Below are 21,626 nucleotides of genomic sequence, written 5' to 3' on the forward strand. Positions count from 1 at the left end.
TTGTATGGTGATGCACGATGATGCTAATGACCATCGTAGTCAAGGCTTCCGTTGAACTTATGCTGTAGCAAATTGTACGTCATATGCACATAATGTTAAACACCTGCGTTTTACTTAATACAAACATTCATTCGAATTCACTGAATATGGAAAGCTTTATTAATGAAATATTCAGTAAATAGGGCAGCGAGGGACATGCCGAGCAAATTCGTCACAGGACGCGATGGTCACTAGTGCACAACGGGGACACAGCAACTCTGGCCTTCAGGACATGGCATTTTCGAGTGCACAAGTCCGCTGCATCGCTTGGAGACGCTTTGGCAGGTCCCGTGGATTGACGAACAGGTGTCCAATTTCTCTGCGCAGCCAGAAATTCATGGTCAGATTGAAGATTGAATCGACACCCGCGCGATTTTGCTTTCTCTCGCTCGCCTTCAGTGCTTTGGGCTGTGTTCCACTGCATACAATTCTAGTGAACATTGTCTCATTCCTACTGTTTACATAGTCGATAATCGATAAGTAGTAGAGATTGGTGCACCGCGTATCTCACTGCATTCTCCTCTCCTAATGACTAAAGTAGCGCATTGCATCTTCTACGCAAATTCTCTCTCTCTCTCTCTCTCTATATATATATATATATATATATATATATATATATATATATATTGACTGCCCAATATTTGTTTGGGTGTCGCAGCCGCCGCGTAAATCGACGCCGGTGCACCGTAGAATGGGTTGATTCCCACGAAATACGTGCGCTGTGCCTTCACTTAAAGCGTTTGATCGCGAGACGCAGAAGTGCAGAACGGCTTCATACAACCACTCACTGAAACCATTAGGACAATGCAGCATGACCACTGGTGTATTTATTTATTTATTTATTTATTTATTTATTTGAACATACTGCTAGCCTCACATATGAGGCTGTTGTGTATGGGTTCTCTCATCATTCTCTCTCGTCACTCTCATCTCTCTGGGGTCGTCCTTCTAAAACGGGGGCCTTCCAATGACAAAGCGCTGTCGGCCCTGTCGTATAGTTAATTCCTCGTGAAAGCTTTCTATTGTTTCAGTAAAGTGCGCCACCTCGTCAATAACCAGTTACAAATTAATATTCAAAGAGAGAGAGAGAGAGAGAGAGAGAGAGAGACGCACTTGCCGCGGTAGCTTTTTGATTATGGTGTTCCACTATACTCAGCTCGAGGTAGCAGGTTCGGTCCTGGCCCGGAGGCCGCATTTCGATCGGGTAAAACGCAAAAACGCCATTTTATTTAGATTTAGGTGCACGTCAAACAGACCCTGGTGAACAAAGCGTAATGGTATGAAAGTACATTTTGTGTGCGCTCTCTAACAGACTGCGCTCCATGCCGAATCGATTGTTGCAAATTGGGTAATCGTCTTGATGCATCAACGCTAATTTCTCGCTCTTTCGATTGAAGCCTGATGAATCGAAATTTGGCTGTGCATGATATACAAGACGAACCACAGCTTTCGTAGTTACCGCTGGTCAATAGACTTGTATGCCGTTTCTTTTATAACACGATAATATCGATGCGAAAATGTTACAATTTTAGTTCAGTTACCTACGCGTGTCACCAGTGGCGAGAGAGACGTCCTGGCTACGCCATTGCCAGGGTCGGCTTGTCGTAACCTGTCTATGAAAACAAAGATATACGACCGGAACCAACAGCAACTTGGCTATACGGTAGTAATATATAGTCTGACTTTATTTGCTCCTTTTACTGAAAGTAACGAAATAGTGGTTGCTGCATTGCTCATAATTATATCGAGCAAGCAAGTAATGGCGAAAGAATAGAGCACGGGCAATCATATGCATGTCAGGCTACAGTGTGAATGCAACAATACTTCAAACATGGGGCATGCATTCTGCTTTCATTCAGTAAGCTTTCATTAAATTGTTGGGTTAAACGTCCCGCCACTGCATAGTGGGTTATGAGCATATGTATATTTATAATGTATATTTATGGTCGAAGTACTCTGCTGGGCCTTCCTAAAAGCAAACTTCGCTGCGACAAAGGTAATTTTCAGTTCTTCTTTCCTCCATTTCTTTTTTAGTTCTTGACGCTGAACGCGTGACGTGTGATTTTCGCCTGATCTATCTCCTCTTATTTCTCGTTTTTTTCTCCCTGACTGTCTTTTAGCAATTAATTCATCAGAAGTGTACTTCTCGCATCGACACTTTCAAATTTGTAGGAACGAAAAAAAAAAAACGGACTTCTTACTTTTTTTGCAGCACGTGCTCCACCACCAGCAGCCTTTTAGGTCTACCCTGTATTCCATCGGGCAAAATATTCTCAGCTTGCACTGATAGCCACTAGACTTGCAGGTCGGGGATGCACTGTGCGCTACGAAAGCAAAGAATGAGCGGTCGCTGTAAATAAATATGCCCCAACCGCAACAAAGATTTGTTAGAGAGAATCCCCATTATCAGAGCGGAAGACATTCCGTGTTTCTTGAACGCTAGTACGAGGAAGCTTTAGTTCGAGGGCAACTCCAAGGTTGCATATTCAAATATATAAAAACGCAGAGCTCCTTTCATGACACAACCACTGTGCTAATTAAATAGAGGTTCATTGCTTCTGAGAGAAAAAGTTAAATTTTAGTGATTGCAGGTGACATATTTTTGATTTAGAGCTTGGAATGTTTTACGAAAGCCACAAAAGGTTGATAAGTTAAAACAAAAAATTAACCCACGATGATTTCAAATCCGTACCTCCGCTGCAAAGGCAGATTTCCAGCTTAAGTGAAATGGTTGGAAACAGTGTTCTATGGTATCGCAAACACAATACTCGTCTCACGGGATGCATGCAATACACACCCTACGTTATGCCTTAAGGGAAATCTTCTTAAAAAGTTATCCAGAAACTTCACTGGAGTTGTCCATCTATGCGCTAGCATTGCGTCACTTGCTCATATCTATGCAGCCCGGTGTCATTGCCAGTATTATCAAACACGATCCGACCATTATAAACCCTTATCAACCCTTATCGGTCGTTATTAACTTACCGGACTACCTTTATCAATACTTATTGGTCGTTAACAACCTTATCGCAATCGATACGATCCTTATCAGCCCTTATTTGTTCAGATCGACCTTATGGGACATAATCCGACCCTTGTAAACTTTTATAGGTTCTTATCAACCTTATCAGAATTGCTCCGACCATTATATTGTCACCTGTAGTAGTGCGGACAGTGCAAAGGAAGAGACAGGAAGGCCAAGAATGAAGCTGTGCGTGTGCTACTCCCGCCCACTCGATAGCCTGGTCCCGTCGCCGTTGTTTTCAGAAGCCAGCTGTCCCCATTAAACGTCGTCAGTCCTTTTTTTGAGGCACGTGGCCATATGCCTTTATCGCTCTTTAGCACCTTACCCATCCGCGTCGAACCATTATCAACGGTAATGGGACCCATATAACCCCTCATCATTCATTATCATTCTTATCACCTCACTGGCTGCTTATCTGTCTGCGTTGTGCGACGCGAAGCGCATGAGCCCTCATAGATCAATCACATTTCCGTTGGTGAAAGAACGCTCCAACGGAAGGAGCATCCCGGGACCACCGAAACGTATCGGGGATGTGGCGCTTCTGGCATTAAATTTTCGCAAAATCGCAATTTTTCTGATGTCTACAATTCGAAGTCAATTCTAAATCTGGTCCTAGAAATGGCTTTTATTCCACCATCAGCAAGGCTTGTTACAAAGCCTTAGTAGAACCTGTTCTTTTTGACATTTGTTTGGTACCGCCAGTACAACACATTCTTATAGTTCAAATATATTTAACTTCAGCAATCGTGGTTTTTAGCCCAGTGGGTAAGACACTCGGCTTCTGAGCGCGTGGTCGTAGGTTCGAAACTCACCACCGCTAAAGTTTTAGAGCACAGCTCTTATGCGCTCGCTCTTGCATTGAGCGTCGGCGTCCCTCGGCGTCGTTCCTCGGCGTAACCGAGCGAACGAGCGCAGTGAACGATGAAACGAACTCGGAGTGCAGCTGGAGATGAAAGAAGCGAGCGCGAGAAGGAAAGTGAGGGAGTAGGCTACAGCAAAGCATCAGGCAGAAACTGCAGGAAACAGAGTATGGCGAAAGGGTGAGGATGAAAGCACAGTGCCGCAGGAGCCTACGCGATGACGCGATAGTATTTCTAATGTGACTATGCGTGACGCGAAGTATGGAGTACTTTCTGAAAGCTACGCGATTACGCTGGAACCTTTGACGAGACATGTAAAGAGCCGATGCGCTTGATCCAGAGATCATATTTTCGAAGATCTGCGCCTCGGCTCACCGCTATCGTTGTGCTTGAGTGTTGCTTGTTTTGTAACGTTTCGCTCCGTTTGCAACCTGCCGCATGAGACAGATTGTCTGGGCCAGCCAATATATAGGGAAATTAGAATACGCCTAGAGCTGCGCTCAGATTTCGCGTTAGGGAGTATTCCAATCGTCCGTAAAATTGTTTTCTTTAGAATTTATCTGTTTATAGCGAAGCTGTTAGCCTCTAGTTCGTCGACATTTTCCCAGTACTGTCCGTGGACATCAATGTGAGCCGATCTCGGAGGTAGTGCAATACCGGGCCGACTCAGGCGGAGGTGAAGCAGGCTTCAAACACTCAGGTAAGTGAGGCGAAAAGTGCATACATTCTTTGGAATCATGCCTACAACGTACGGAACAGCGTTCGTTTCAATAAAGAACAAGCACATAATAAGTATCCGAACCACATAATTGATGATAAGGTGCTCCCGATAACAATGCGAAGCACATAGCGCTACCAGCATAAGTTTCCCGGTAAATATTACTATTGCACAAGCTGCCGCGGCGACGGCAGCTTGCGATGTGGGCATTGACGTCACGAGCATTTCGTATATAAAAGAATGAGCCTAGCAAGGTATTTCATTGATGTTGCAGCACGTTCATGGGTAGGCAACGCATAGTTAGAACTTCTGAAGGGCAGCGTGAACACGATGAGCGGCAAAGGGAAAAAGAAACGGCAATACGAGCAGCGGCGGCGTGCTGTTAAAATTGCCATTACTACCATTACTCTAAAGCCGGTCTTTAAAGCCGGTACCATTACTCTAAAGCACAAGTTGGTCCGATGGTTGGCTTCGAACCCCCTTACCCTAGCACAGCACACAGTCCCCGGTGGGCTAACCATTCGATCACGGACTGCCCAGGGACAAAGGTAGGCTGTAAAATGGTCAAATACAAAACATACAAAGATAGGTAGATATATAGACAGATAGAGAGTCACCGCAAAGTGCGTGAATTACCCAAAGAATGCTAAGGCAATAAAATCCGATAGAATCCATCTCACGACAGCTCTCGACGGTAGTGCGCTTAGCATTGATCAGTACAGTTACACAGCGTATTGCCATCATCGAAAGGAATGTCTGAGGTGTGTACTGTAGTGTGACTCCTCTTTCATGCTTCTATAAGAATACTCCGCGCCATGTCGCGCTGCAACTGCGAAGCCTGCGCGTGGCCTCCAAAATGCATGGTGCGCCGGCGCCTGCGGACGCTCTGAAACGCGTCATGTGGCAACCGAACTTCTATCTCGCGCTTCTTTCTGCTGGCGCTGCGCCATCCGCTGGCACTGCCGAGAAATTCCCGCGTTGCTTCCGAAACAAGAAGCGTGGTAAGCCAGTGCGTGCCAACGCTGAGAATTATTCCCTCACTTGTCAAACACTCCGTGGCTCATACACAGTGACCCAAGTTGGCGAGAGGTTCATTGAACAGCTGCACATACTCAGTGCACTCATGGAGCTAAAGGGTTGGCGTGAAATACGCTAATTGAAAAGCGACGCATAGCCAGTGCGTATGTGGTGCAGCCTGCTAATGCATATCGTTGCTGTCCTTGGGTAACCCTTGTGACGTAGGTTCGTTTACGCGTGGCATCGGATGAAGTTAAGGGATAGTCGCGGCACATTCCCAGTTGCACATACTTTGTTACCCAAGTTGGCGTCAAAGAGGTTCATTGAAGACTGGCACATACCGTGTGGCACAAACCCAGTGCTCCGAGTCGGCGTCAGACTTTCTTCCAAGAGCTGTACCTATCCGGTGCCGCACCTAACGGCCACCCGTGCCGCCAGAAAAGAGTATAATTGAAGAGCAGCAAGTACTTGTATGTACACATGGCCACATACTCAGTGACTCAAGCTAGTCCGACGGTTGGTTTTGAACCCTGTTACCTTAGTACAGCAGCTCGACACACTGCTTTTTCCACCACTGACTGCCCAGTGAGCCAGGCAGGCGGGAGAACGGTTAGACACACACGCACACATTGTATATATTGTGAGACAAGGCCGCGACTAGCCAGGAGGGGAATGCCGAACGAATCGTTTGAGGCGCGAAACGTGAACAATCTCCGAACCACGATAACGATGGTCCGAAGAAACGTCTACGGGAGCAACGCGATTGTTCACGGGGCATGTTTGTTGATTAATAATGTAGGGTCCAAGGAAGTGGGATTCAAACTTCTCACACAAACCGGGTGTGCGAACGGGCGTCTAAAGGAGCACTTCCTCTCCAGGGCGAAAGGAAACGTCTCGACGAGAGATGTCATAACATTGCTTGAGGTCTAGCTGACAGACTTCTGTGTTGAAGCGATCACGTTGACGGCATTCCTAAAGTCTCGAGATGAACTGTTCAGGTGTACTGGCCGAGGTGTTAGTTAGGGCATTGAAGAAAGCGACGTCGATGGTGAATGTCGGTGAACGGCCGTAAACTAGGTAGAAAGGCGAGTACCCCGTAGTTCTTTGGATAGCGGTATTGTGAGCAAACGTCACAAAAGGTAAAAGTTTTTCCGAGTTGTCGTAGTTTGGCCCGATATACATTGATATCATATCTGTTAGTATGCGATGAAATCGCTCTGTTAAGCCATTTGTTTGAGGGTGATATGCAGATGTCGTTTTATGAACTGTGCCACAAGCTCCGAGTACTTCTTTGATCATTGTTGACATGAAAGTCTTGCCGCGGTCACTTGACAGTACACGAGGTGCACCATGACGCAGCAAAATGGCATCCAGAAAGAAGGTGGCAACGTCTGAGGCCGAACTAGAGCGTAGAGGAGTGGTCTCTGCATAATGTGTGAGCTGGTCAACAGCTGTCACGATCCATCGATGACCTGCCGGCGTTATGGGCAGAGGGCCGACTAGGTCTATCCCAACGATGTCAAAGGGTGTCTCGGGACATGGGATGGGCTGTAAAAGCCCAGAAGGAGGCGAAGTCGGTCGTTTCCGCCGTTGACACTGGACGCAAGAAGCGACGTACTTGGCCACAAAGGTAGATATGCCTGGCCAAAAGAAACGGCTCCTAACGCGGTTCTATGTTTTGTGGAAACGAAAATAGCCAGCAGATGGGTCGTCGTGGAAAGCTTCAAAGACTTGTGTGCGCAGCGAACGTGGAAGAACAGGCACCCAGTGGTGTCCGTCTGCGATGCCCGTCTGCGATATATATGTAGCGGTGCAGCACATCGTTGTCGAGCTTAAATAGTCGCAGTTGTCGACGTAATCCGGCATTTGGTGCAGAAGTAGTTCCAGACAGGCGTTGGATAATGCTGTTGCAGTAGCATCAGAACGTTGACACGATGCGAGCTGAGTGACGCGACTGGAAGATAACGTGGCAGTAACCGCTAGAGGTAATAACGGGGGTGGAGACTTAGTCACATCATCAAGTGGTGAGCAATGAAGAGGTGTACTCGAAGTTAATAGTAGCAGGGGGCAGCGAGAGAGAGCGTCGGCATCTTGATGTTTTTTTACAGATCTGGAGACAATATCAAAATCGCACTATTGTAAGCGGACCACCCAGCGGCCAAGGCGTCCAGACACATTTTTGATTGACGACAACCAGCATAAGGCGTGGTGGTCGGTTATGACCGTGAAGTGGCGTCCATAAAGATATGGTCGAAATTTTTGTATCGCCCAAACTACTGCGAGACATTCCTGTTCTGTGATCGAGTAGTCCTTTCCGGCAGCTGTTAATGCGCGACTGGCATAGGCAACAACTCTCTCTCGTGAGGTGGTATCACGCTGTAGAAGGACAGCACCGATCCCATGACCACTAGCGTCGGTGTGCAAGCAAGTTGGTGCGTTCTCATCGAAGTGACAGTGGACAGGGTTGGTGGCTAATGCTTGCTTGAGGACTTGGAAAGACAGTTCGCAGTCGTCTGTCCAAAGGAAAGCAGTGCCCGACGTGAGCGACTTGTGCAGCGGCGACGCTATGGCAGCAAAATGACTGATGAAGCGGCGGAAGTAGGATGCCAGGCCCAAGAAACTTCTTAATTGTTTTTGATTTTCAGGGCAAGGAAATCGAAGCACAGCAGCAACCTTGTCGGCATCTGGTCGAACGCCATCTTTAGTGATAATGTGGCTCAACACTTTGATATTCTTCCTGGCAAAATGGAATTTCTTTGTGTTGAGCTGGAGTCCAGCGTTGGAAATGCATGTGAAAACTTCGTCCAAACGCTCAAGGTGCTGACCTTAAAGTTGTAGAAAAAATAACCATGTCATCTAAATAGCACAGACAGGTCTTCCACTTAAGGCCACGTAATACTGTGTCGATCAGGCGTGAAAATGTTGCAGGAGCATTGCATATACCGAAGGGCATGACGTTGAACTCGTAAAGTCCATCTGGTGTTGCAAAGGCTGTCTTGCCCTTGTACGCTTTGTGCATGGTGATTTGCCAGTAGCCGGATTGGATGTCTAGACTAGAGAAATATTCTGTACCCTGCAGGGAGTCAATGGCATCGTCGATTCTTGGCATCAAATAGAGATCTTTGCGCGTGATTATATTAATGGCTCGATAATCGACGCAAAATCGTGCACAGCCGTCTTTCTTGCGAACCAACGCAACAGGAGACGACCAAGAACTGGACGATGGCCGATTGATGTCTCTTTTGAACATGTCATCAACGTTATCCGCAATGATTTTCCGTTCTGCGGAAGACACGCGATACGGGCGGCGGCGTACAATCGAACTGCCTTCGGTTTCGATGCGATGTACTGCGAGGGAAGTGTGCGCCAAAAGCTTCGAGTGAACGTCAAATAAGGCGCTGTGTTTTCGCAGGAGTACCAAAAGGTCTTCTTTCTGAGCAGCAGTCAGATAAGGATTTATCGCGGCCGTCAAAGCAGCGGCAACAGTATTATCATCAGTTGTGGTAATAAGGGTGGTGATTCAGTGTGAAGCGGTACCAGCGAAAGAGGTTCGGTGTCGGTAACGCAAGTCACAATAGTGCCCTGGGTGAGCACAACTGGCGAAGAAGTAGGGTTATGAACAGCGACTAACGCTCTACAGTTCTGAAACCGCACCAGGCTAGGAATAAGGCTGAGCCCACCAGAAATGCAGTGACCGCTTGGCGCAAGGAACACACCACCATTAATCAATAGTGTCGGAAGTCAGGTGGGGAATATGCTCATTACTCGCGGGAATGAAACAGTCGGTAGCCGTGACGAAACGCAGGCTGTGAGCGTCGACAGCGGACGAAGATTCAGTGTATGTCATATGAATAGTTCGCTGACGGCAAGAGATGAAAGCTGAGGCGGTGGACAGGAAGTCCCATCCCAAAATAATCGCGTAGGTACACGAAGACAGCACGACAAACTGAATGTGGTGAAGGATGCATCAATGAAAACACGCGCAGTGCAGACACCGGAGGGCTGAACAAGAACTGCATTAGCACAACGAAGGCGAGGGCCCCATTATACGGTGTCTTCACTTTTCGCAGTCAAGAACACATCATCATCATCATCATCATCATCATCATCATCAGCCTGATTACGCCCACTGCAGGGCAAAGGCCTCTCCCATACTTCTCCAACTGCCCCGGTCATGTACTAATTGTGGCCATGTTGACCCTCCAAACTTCCTAATCTCATCTGCCCACCTAACTTTCTGTCGCCCCCTGCTACGCTTCCCTTCCCTCGGAATCCAGTCCGTAACCCTTAATGACCATCGGTTATCTTCCCTCCTCACTACATGTCCTGCCCATGCCCATTTCTTTTTCTTGATTTCAACTAAGATGTCATTAACGCGCGTTTGTTCCCTCACCCAATCTGCTCTTTTCTTATCCCTTAACGTTACACCTATCATTTTTCTTTCCATAGCTCGTTGCGTCGTCCTCAATTTAAGTAGAACCCTTTTCGTAAGCCTCCAGGTTTCTGCCCCGTACGTGAGTACTGGTAAGACACAGCTGTTATACACTTTTCTCTTGAGGGATAATGGCAACCTGCTGTTCATGATCTGCGAATGCCTGCCAAACGCACCCCAGCCCATTCTTATTCTTCTGATTATTTCACTCTCATGATCTGGATCAGCAGTCACTACCTGTCCTAAGTAGATGTATTCTCTTACCACTTCCAGTGCCTCGCTACCTATCGTAAACTGCTGTTCCCTTCCGAGACTGTTAAACATTACTTTAGTTTTCTGCAGATTCATTTTTAGTCCCACCCTTCTGCTCTGCCTCTCCAGATCAGTGAGCATGCATTGCAGTTGGTCCCCTGAGTTACTAAGCAAGGCAATATCATCAGCGAAGCGCAAGTTACTAAGGTATTCTCCATTTACTCTTATCCCCAATTCTTCCCAATCCAGGTCTCTGAATACCTCCTGTAAACACGCTGTGAATAGCATTGGAGAGATCGTATCTCCCTGCCTGACGCCTTTCTTTATTGGGATTTTGTTGCTTTCTTTATGGAGGAGTACAGTGGCTGTGGAGCCGCTATAGATATCTTTCAGTATTTTTACATACGGCTCGTCTACACCCTGATTCCGCAATGCCTCCATGACTGCTGAGGTTTCGACTGAATCAAACGCTTTCTCGTAATCAATGAAAGCTATATATAATGGTTGGTTATATTCCGCACATTTCTCTATCACCTGATTGATAGTGTGAATATGATCTATTGTTGAGTAGCCTTTACGGAATCCTGCCTGGTCCTTTGGTTGACGGAAGTCTAAGGTGTTCCGGATTCTATTTGCAATTACCTTAGTAAATACTTTGTAGGCGACGGACAGTAAGCTGATCGGTCTATAATTTTTCAAGTCTTTGGCGTCGCCTTTCTTATGGATTAGGATTATGTTAGCGTTCTTCCAAGATTCCGGTACGCTCGAGGTCTTGAGGCATTGCGTATAGAGGCTGGCCAGTTTTTCTAGAACAATCTGCCCACCATCCTTCAGCAAATCTGCTGTTACCTGATCCTCCCCAGCTGCCTTCCCCCTTTGCATAGCTCCCAAGGCTTTCTTTACTTCTTCCGGCGTTACTTCTGGGATATCGAATTCCTCTAGATTATTCTCTCTTCCATTATCATCGTGGGTGCCACTCGTACTGTATAAATCTCTATAGAACTCCTCAGCCACTTGAACTATCTCATCCATATTAGTAATGATATTGCCGGCTTTGTCTCTTAGCGCATACATCTGATTCTTGCCAATTCCTAGTTTCTTCTTCACTGCTTTTAGGCTTCCTCCGTTCCTGAGAGCTTGTTCAATTCTATCCATGTTATACTTCCTTATGTCAGCTGTCTTACGCTTGTTGATTAACTTCGAAAGTTCTGCCAGTTCTATTCTAGCTGTAGGGTTAGAGGCTTTCATACATTTGCGTTTCTTGATCAGATCTTTCGTCTCCTGCGATAGCTTACTGGTATCCTGTCTAACGGAGTTACCACCGACTTCTATTGCACACTCCTTAATGATGCCCACAAGATTGTCGTTCATTGCTTCAAGTCAAGAACACAAGTCAGTACTAATAACGGAAAGCGATGCACCTGTGTCAACCAAGGCTTCGGTTCGGACACCTTCAACACACACCAAAAGTACAATTGACGGGTGCTCTGGAGGAGTTTCATGTTGTTGAAAGGAGGCAGCTTTCCCTCCTGAAGCTGCACCATTTAGTTTTCTGGGTGGTGATCGTAGGTCGAAGTAGCGGGTCGAAGAGGAGAAGAGGAGCGCCGCATTGGTGACGTGGAGCGACGGCGCGGGAAACGCAATGAACCGGCAGTGTTGAATTCTTGTGGAGATGGCGAACGTCGTGGATAGTAATCGTAGTAAGGACGCCGACATTGTGTTACAGGGCCAGAAAACTCATCCCTTTCGAACCCGTCATAGTCACGCCTTTCATCTTGCTGACAGCGTCGGCAAAACCTTGAAATGTGGCCACGGATGCCGCAATAGTAGCAAACCGGGCGAGGTGGGCTCCATGCGTTGTAAGACGGAAGAGGTGGTGGTCTTTTAGGGATAGGATTCAGGGAAACGTGCGGTGACGATGCCTGTTGTGATGGTTGTTGGGAGGGTAGCACTATAGAGGCAACCTGAGCGTAAGCTGGCGTAGGGCTAGGGTGCGATATCGGGACTGGCGGGCAGGTCACGGCAGCTATCTCTTCCCTCACGATATGGCGTAGGCCGCAACCAGGAGGCGTCATATGAACCTCAGGAGGGGTTGACGAAGCTTGGTCGTGCAGTTCCTCACGGATGATGGAGCGAATAAAGACACGTAGCTGTCATTGGACGCCATGAAATCAAATGTGTCAGGGTGTAAGCGGAGCTATGAAGCTCATCGAGACGCTGACACCTACTGATGATGTCTGCGACGGTAGTGGGGTTCAGCAATACAAGACCGTTGACTGCCACAGCCGCAATACCTTTGAGAAGGTGGCGTACACGGTCACTCTCTGGCGGCAGAGGGCGAGGACGACGTCTATGTACGAAGTGTACGACTCGCCCAAGTGCTGAACACGCTCAGCAAGCTTCTTCTTGGCGATATCGGAGCGCACAGACGAGTTTGCAAAAATCTGGCGTAAGTGGTGTTTAAAGGTGCTCCAGTTGACGAAGTCGAGCTCATGCTTGTAAAACCAAGTTTTCGCTACTCCGGTTAGGTAGAAGGCGACGTGAACAAGTTTTGCAGATTTGTTCCAGTGGTTAAAGTCACTCACGCGCTCGTATAGCTCCAACCAGTCTTCAACGTCGTCATCTGGAAGTACAGAAAACACTGATGGATCCTTCTGAGGGGTGGTGACCGTCCACGAAGGGGTTCCGGCAGGAGCAGGCAAGGTGGATGGCGTGGTATTGGTCTGCTGGTCTTGGGACATGGTCGAGTGCAGTTGGTAGAGGCGGCGACGCGAGCGGAGCTCCAGGGATGTAGCGTAGGTGAAGCCGGAGAGAGACCGGGAGCGAGAGGATGAAGAACAGCACCTCCAGCACTTGTGAGTGAAGGTTTAGGCAGCGAATCTCTTCTTTATTCTCCTGAGTCAGGGCCCCACCACCAGGCTCCAAAACGGCGATGATGAGTATGCACAGGTGAGAATATGAAGCGCATGAGTAATGCTCACAATGTATATATATAGGCCACGCGGAAAGTGTGTGAAGTGGCCAAAGAATGCTAACGCATTAAAAGCAGGGCAAAGATTGATACGGTCGGATTTGTTACAGGCATAGGTAGCTTTAGAAGGTAGATAAGGATGTCTTGAGGAAGAGAAAAACGATTAGGGAGATGTATACAAGAACAGCAGAATAAAAACCTTCTATGGCATACATGATTATTTCAGCACCATGGCTGCCTGGGCTAGTTCAAGCTGCCATGGTATTGATGCAGGTTTGGCGACTATTTGTGACAGTCCCGTTTCGAAGGAGATGCCAATAAATCATCGTATAGGAAGGTTGCGCAGACGTTATTGTAAAAAAACTGTGGTATACTTCAGAGTGATATATCTTAGACATACCTTATCCGGTTTAGATATGTTGTTGCATGCCGTCTACAGATATATCTTGTTGCTGAGTTAGAGATGCAAACAAACTTGCTAGTATCATTTGTTTAAATTGTGTGTGTGTACAATTAATGTGTATACATGCAAACATTGTGTACAATAACAATTGATGCCCTAAATAAACATTCTCTTGCTAGTTTCTAGATTTGCAACATATAATTTTGAATGCAATACATCACATCCAAATCGGAGCAGTAGTTACCGAGAAAAAGGATTTCTCCTTTGTCATGTATTTACAGGTAGATAGAAGGTCAAGAGTTAAAGCTTTTTGTTGAAGTGAAGCCTTCTTTACCGTTTCCCTGAGGTTTGGGGTTATATGTCGTTTCCTTGCCGAACACGGGGACTAGATACTCCTCCGACCATTCGAATTAAATGAAACTGACTCGCCATTCTGGCACTGCCAAAGTGGATGTCCAGCGAAGCTGTTGAACACTACCATTACAACTTCTGAGGGGGGAAAGGAGGTGCGAATTGCCTTATTAATTTACAGTAATGGCAGTAATGGTAATTTAGGGTAACGGTAGTACTGGGAGTAATGGTAATTTTGACAGCACGCCCTCGCCCATAGCGATGCTGTAGCAACATTGTAATCAGTTGCTAGGCTGGTTCTTTCATGCACAAAAGGCTAGCAACATCAATCTCCAGGTGACAAGCTGTCGTCGCCGCTGCAGCTTGAGCAGCAGTCATCTTTAAGGGGAAACGTACTCAAGGAGCGCTACGAGCTTCGTGTTGTTATCATGAGCACCTTATGATCAATTATATGGTTCAGATGCTTGTTTTGTGCTTGTTCATTATTTAAACTTACGCTGTTCTGTATGACGTATGAGTGATTCCCGAGAATGTATGCACTGTTCGCTTCAGTTCGCTGAGTGGTCGAAGCCTCTCCCTTACGGGGGTACGAGACACTACTCGTGGCCCTACACTGCCGCCTGGATCGGCCCACATTTTTGCTAACGGACGTGGGCACGAAGAAAAGCTGCAGGCCTGCGCGGCACACTCAGCACAGTCACAGCCTAAGCAGGAGGAGCGTCTTCATAAGAGACAGTCGTAAACTGATTTACCACGACAACTGAAAGTAGTAGGCATGTTAAAAATCATGTTTTTTTTCATACATAGACTGAAACAAACTCAGGTGTGCTTTATGGTCGGAAAAGTAGGTCGAGAAGTACATGCAGCGTGGCAGCAAGGGTACTCTGATGTTTGTAAATACACAAACCGAACAAGAACTTGTGCGCGAAAAGCTGAATTGTGTATGTGAAACAAATTCCGTGGCGATGTATCCTTGAAAACAGTGTGCGAACCAGGCGTTGTGGGTATCCATCGTGTTTACGTTGAAATCACCCGTAAGAATTAGGGGCACATCGTGTTGAGGAACAAAAGTATGTGGCAAGAAGTCCGCAATCTTCCCATGTTGAGCAGCTGGCGACACGTACACTGAGGCAACCACAATATCCTCGTAGTTACGCACTGCGCACACGTCGGCAAAGTCTACGCCCGGCATCCTACCAGTTTGCATGGCACACAATCATTTCCTCGTTCCTATATTGCCACACCCGAGGCCCGGGGCGCAGTTCTATTTGCTGACACGACGCACTTGTAGCCAGTGCTGTCATGCAAACGAGCCCAGGTCACGGAGAAACAGGGTAGGGACACTCGCATTAAGATGTAGTCGTGCATGACGTCAAGCCTGTGTGCAGCCAGAAAACGTACGTTGAGAGAGCAGATGGCAAATCGGTTAGGCTGATCGAGCAGCGCAAAGCAACGTCGCATGATTATGCCAAGCTAACGTTGCCCGCGTCTATGGAATTTGTCACGCAGTGCTCGATCTGGGTTTTCGGCGACGTGGTAAAACGTGAAGCCGTCTTCGGCTTCCATGATGTAAAGGCCATCAAGTGAATTGGCTCGACTCAGTGCCACGTACAGAAGTTTCTTGATGTGATGTTAGTTGTATTCGGAAACAACGCTAGTATCTGTGCCTCCTTGAGGCTTATGGATCGTTATTGCACTAGTGACCGTGCTCCCCAGTACACTGCGGAACGGTGCCGCCTTTAGCCGTGTACTGGCACGGATAAAAGCGGCAATGTGCCTCTGCCACGCTAGATTGACATTTTGATAAGCTTCGTCGCTGGTTTCTATTGCCGTTTCAGTTCTCGCAGTCATACGCTTACCCTGTTGTCTTTGTTAAATAAGACGCCTAATATTTTTTAGACACCCGCCTTTAGATCGGTGACTTTTTTTGTGCGCAGAAGAATGACATTGGAGCTTCGAGGTTTATTAGGCATAAGGTTGCATTGTGCCATCTCTGGGACGAGGCCCTCCTGCAGGCAGTGTTCAGTTCGTCATCAGTTATGTCAGCAGCTTCCTGCAGCGTGGTCAGTTATTCAGCTCTGGTTATCCTAGACATCTTCTACGTTGTGACTTCATTGAGCACGCTCGCGGCAACCACAGCTTAAGAATGGCTGACTTTGTTTATAATAGTGCAAACCTTATACCTTATAGTGCGTCATAGGTTTTCATATATAATTTTACAGTATGTTCAACACGCATTTGTGTGTTTCTTCCAGCTGATGCCGCACAAAATAATGTAAAAGTAACTGCGCTTAATATTATGTCAGCTACCATTTCAGTGTTTGGTTTGCTTTTCTCCTCGATTTTCCTAGTCGCAGCTAATGTAGAGGCAGCTATGTTCAACTGCAAGTGTGAGACCACTATAATTTTGAGCTAATTCTGGAGAGTTTGCTTTTACAGCGATAACCTCATGCGTGTTCGCACAGTTTTCATTGTACCGGTCGGAAGTGTTAGGATTTTTTTCAGTGTCCAGTTTTTATGAGCTCGTTGATTCTTTGTGGAACATATTTGGTGTAATGTTACGAGCCCACTGCAAATGAGCCATACCTCAGTAGTCAGCGTGGTCGTCGTCTTCAACGTAAAGTTCTTGCCGCTGGTCATGCGGTCACTGCCGTGCTGTTACTGGTGCTGCCATCTTGGCCACACTACATTCATCAATATAATTTCCACCATGTTATCGATGCGTCGCCCGAGTTGTTCCCGTCATGCGTCGTTTTCTGTATCGCCCTATCATGTGCTACCACCTACACAGGTGGCGCTTCCATGCTTCTACACTGAGCGATCATCAACAATGGTGCCATGTTCAAGTCACTTTCTACAATACAAGTTGAGACTCCGCATAGGTGAACCTTCGTACGCCCTCCTTAAAAGCAGGACTTGCCTTCAAGCGTTATTGTAGCCTCAGGGCAGCAAACATTATTGTTTTCTTTTTCATGGCCGTAATGTGTGTTTAGTCAAAGTCTGTGAAGTAGGAGAAAAAATATATTCTACAAGACTGACATTAAGATGATGTACTTGGCTGCAGCATACTTGACATACAGCTTTGATCGAACAGAGAGGTGTTACAAATGACTAACATATTACGTTTAGATACGTGAAATATCCGGCCGCCTACGGGTATAACTCTCTATGCATCGAAAACAAATGTCTGACGCAAACTAAAAACAAAGAAAACAATAAGTAAAAAGAATTCGATGCTGTGTTTTTTACTAAATAAAGAAGTATTAGGCCATATAGACCACTCATCAAATGCATGCACTTGCGCTTACTGAATGCCGTATTGCGTTTCTTTGAGCACGGTAAACACATAAGTCCGGCAAAGCAAAAAAGAAGAAAAAGGAAAAAAAGAAATATATTTGCACACTCAAGCGAACATGGTAGTTAGTAGCAGTGTAATGTGACGATTCCTTTCGTTAAATTCCATTCTTTTCACACCCCTCGCAACTCGGAATAACCCTATTCAGGAGATAACAAACCAAAAGGCTAATTTTACCACCACCAAAACGGATTAGTTTAGGAGAATAACAGGACTAGAATAATCGCACTATTTCTGCGGAGCTTTCACCACTCATGCAAGATAAAATTCATGGTCCTCCACCTTCAAATACATAGCTTGCACTCACCGATAATGCCCGAGACAAGGCAGAATGCGCATAGCGCACGAAATGATACCATCGCGATTATATGTCGCACCTATCGTCAATATCAGTAATGATTACAGGGTCTGAAGCTCTAAGAAATGTCGGTTCGGTACATTTCTTTTCTTCACAATAAAATTTCACCACGGTGCCTAAAACGCGCTGGCGAATCGGCGCATTGTGTAACGCACTGTACAATGAAAATGGGACGGACGTTCGACCCTGCTTCAGGCCGCGGCGAATACAGCTTGCGCAAGCCTTAACTGCATTCAGCCAGTGGTTGCAGTGACGAGGTGCGAGAGCGCACAATAGAGCGATCCTTTATTTGAGAGCACGAATCGTGGCCGATGTAAGGTAGAGCTAACGCCAGCCGGGCTAGTTCAAGCGAATGCACTTGACACTGCTCCAAAGTCACCCGCTCATTTTCTAAGCAAGAGCTTTGTTCATCACTAAGAGAAAAAGCTTAGCTAGTTGGTTTCAGTATTCTGACGTACTTACAGCGCCAAAAAAAGAACGGAAACACGATATGAACGAGCGCGGACAGGCGCTCAAAAACACCTGGTATATATAGGTGGAAACAGCGCCGCTCAGCTACAATGATGAAAGCATTATTGAGATTAAATTTAAGAGAAACTTAAAAACAATGTCATTTCTGGGGTTTTACACGCCATAACCCCGATGTGATAATAAGGCACGCCGTAGTGTGCGACGCCGGATTAATATCGACCACCTCGGGTTCATTAACACCGCATTTGAATCCTTAATTCATTGTCCTTGTGCTTCAAGTTGTCGATTAATTCGCTCTCGCGCTGCGATCTGGCGGCCTCCGGGTTAGGTCAGACGGTAGTGCGACCGCCCCCGAAAAGGCCTTGGTCCAAGGTTCGAATCCCGGACCAGCACGAATTTTTTCTTAAACTGCGAAGCTATGTTTCTGAGAAAGCCGCGTTGGTTTCCTTGGTACCTTCGGTCTACACATGTCAGTTTTTTCTTTGAGAAATCTAAGTACCACGCGTTCTTGCACTGCACCCCCATCAATAGGCGGCCGTCTCGGCCCCAATCGAACCCGCATCCTCACGCTCAGCAGCGCGCCATAATAGGTGCAACCGGGCTTCCGCGGCGGGCAACAAAAAAGGATGTTCACTGCTCCTTGCGGTAGTGGACCTCGCCGCTTCCCACTATAGACAATCGATCTCCGCGCCCTTGCTATTGCTGTATTAAAGAGAAAACTAAACAAAACCGCATATCACTTATCAGACCACTGTCGTCTTGAGCGGACACTATATCCTTGCGGACGAACGAAAGGACTGAAACTTAACCTATGCATGGATAACGAGTATGAGAGGCGACGCTATCTTTCATATGTTTTTTTTTTTTGCTAACAAAGCTTTACTCTTCGGAAAATTTTGTACACTGGAATATTCTAGCCATATGGCTCGCCTCATTATTTACCCATCACGTGCCTTTAAAATATCGTAGAGTAGCCGTGCCAAACATCAGGGTACGCTATTTAATAATATTACCGCATTTGCTCTCGGGCGTGGTCATACTGCCGCAGTAATTGCATAGAGACATTAGTGCTTTTGCAGCAATTTCATGAATTATGCTCATTTTATAGGATGGAGACGAAAATAAGGCTGGGTAATTAATGAAGTGGCACACTATGTCAGCCGAGTAAGCAAAAATAATAGAATTACCTGGCATGCGCGTAAGAATATGTAATACATTTATGCAATGGAAAACGAAGGTACCAGTTGCCGCAAAACTGAGGTAGAATTTGATATGGTTTTTATTGTCAACTCCCTAGACTATCAAGAAAACTTTCAGACCGTCTGCTGTAAACAACGTTTGCAGATTTTTGAATGAGTTACGGTAGCATTCTTAGGGTACATCATGCACTTTACGGAATCGCAGGATAAAGCAAGACGACATGGCAGCAACACTCGCCATTTAGATGGGTTCAGTGAGCCACATCAATAAGGACTTCCTCCGTTGCAAGATTTGCGCTCGTTGGGCACCACGGCAACTGACGACGGACGGGAAATAGTCGAGGAAGCGTATCTAACGAGCGAAAATCTTCTTGCAACGCAGGAGCTCCTTAATGATGTGGTTCACTAAACCAATGCAAATCGCGAGTGTTGTTGCGATGTCGCGTTGCTTGATCCTTCTATTGCGCCGAATCAACTCATCCACCTGATCCTCATCAGAGGTCGTTGTGGATCGCCCACTTCGGGGCTGATGCTGGAGATTTGATGCCGCTGGATTTTGGTGCTTCACAGTCTTTGTCCACCTCCGCTCGGTGCTGACGTTAACGCAAACATCCCCATAAACTGCAGCCAGACGGCGATGAATGTTGATGGGCGCACAACTTCCGCAGTCAGAAATCCATTTACATCCCGCTGTTTCAACGGGACGTCACCATTGGATGCCATGGACTGCTCGATTACTCTGGAACGAGAAGAGATAGGAAGGTAAGGTGACATTCTATAGCTTAAATATCAGTGCATTAACGATGATGAGTTCAAAATTTTTGCAGTACTACTAGCAAAGTAGTGGGCTTAGAGGAATTAGTTTCCGAATAGCCCTCGTATAATAAAGTAATAGTTTGGAGGAATCCTGCGCCTTTCCTTCCGAGTGCTTTGGTTTTTAAAGTTATTTTTACTATTGGTAGAGATCTGACGGCTATTTTCTGGCCTGTGACTCATTTCTAGAGCATATTAATGCGGAAAACTTACCCAATGTTCACCGCTGCCTTTGTATTCTTGAGCGTACGTTGATCCAGTAGCACCAGAACGGCATTTGCATTTTGCTTTCGTGGCTTCGGGCTTGTCGTGCACTTGTATCGGTCTATAACAAATGGGACTGATTGTATTTTACTGTCTTCCTCGCCTCGCTTTAGTAATTCTAAAGGTATGGATGAATACATTTAAATGGGATTTTCATTTCTCGCAGAAGCAATGCCCCATCATCGAGTAATGTGGGTCAAGGGTTAGAATTGTTTATCTGCCATAGACAGTGTTTGAACAATTTCGTGTGGCTAAAAAAAAAAACGCCCTGTATCATGCTAATATGGCACTTTCGGCAAGTTCGCATCTATTTGTTGGCGTCTTTTTAAAATATTTTTTTAAATGTGAACTACTCCTAATCACTCAACACATGTTCAAGAATTCATTATGCGTCGTGAATACCTATTGTCGCGGTATATAGCTGCGGAATGTTTAGTACCAGGTTTTCTGGCACAAGCGCTTGCCCATATCCGGAGTAGAGCAGCTTTCAGAAGCCAACTTTTCGTCAAGCAAGCAACATACATAGGCAAGTTAGAATTTGCGGCTATTGCAGTTGACAAGCCTTATACTTCACGGTTTCATACAGCATAATTTTTTTTGTGGCAGAAAGCATTCTAGACACTAAAAAATGCGGCCAGAAAAAGCGCCCTTGAGCTCGCTCATTCATTGGCACTGATGAACCTGACACAAAAAAATAACCCGTATTTTTCTCTCAGTAAAACAGCCTTGCTAAGAGATGTTCACTACACCACTCTAATTTTTATTTTGTTGCTGATGTTTCACATAAAATAACATTTATGTGGCCGTTGCCTACTTGAGAGGCAATGCTATACACAACGCTGTACCTGTACATCGACATGTTCGAATTGAGCTCAAGTATAAGCGGGCACAGTTCGGCCAAGTTTCAGCCGCCGGTTGCACCTGCTGTTGCTTTATGAATGTGCGTTCACAATAAACAATAGTGCAATCTTTTATACAGAAACCCGAGATTCCGGAGCTATAGGAGACAACCAGCGCTATAGACGGTTTCGCTCGCGCGATAACAGCAGCGAGAGAGCGGCCCCAAGGAACTTGCGGTCACGGGCCTCATCAGTCTGC

At 46.3% G+C, this 21,626-nt stretch overlaps 1 long non-coding RNA gene across 1 annotated transcript; it reads right to left on the bottom strand.

Moving 5' to 3' along the window:
* Window positions 1-136: 136 nt before the first annotated feature.
* Window positions 137-17,989, bottom strand: LOC126537962 (uncharacterized). Its single transcript, XR_007600875.3, has 3 exons — window positions 17,731-17,989; window positions 2,241-2,363; window positions 137-358 (listed from the first exon to the last, which is right to left on the bottom strand). It is a non-coding gene; the product is annotated as an uncharacterized lncRNA (long non-coding RNA).
* Window positions 17,990-21,626: the final 3,637 nt, after the last annotated feature.

This window comes from Dermacentor andersoni, chromosome 4 (assembly GCF_023375885.2).
Source record: "Dermacentor andersoni chromosome 4, qqDerAnde1_hic_scaffold, whole genome shotgun sequence".
NCBI classification, from domain to species: domain Eukaryota; kingdom Metazoa; phylum Arthropoda; class Arachnida; order Ixodida; family Ixodidae; genus Dermacentor; species Dermacentor andersoni.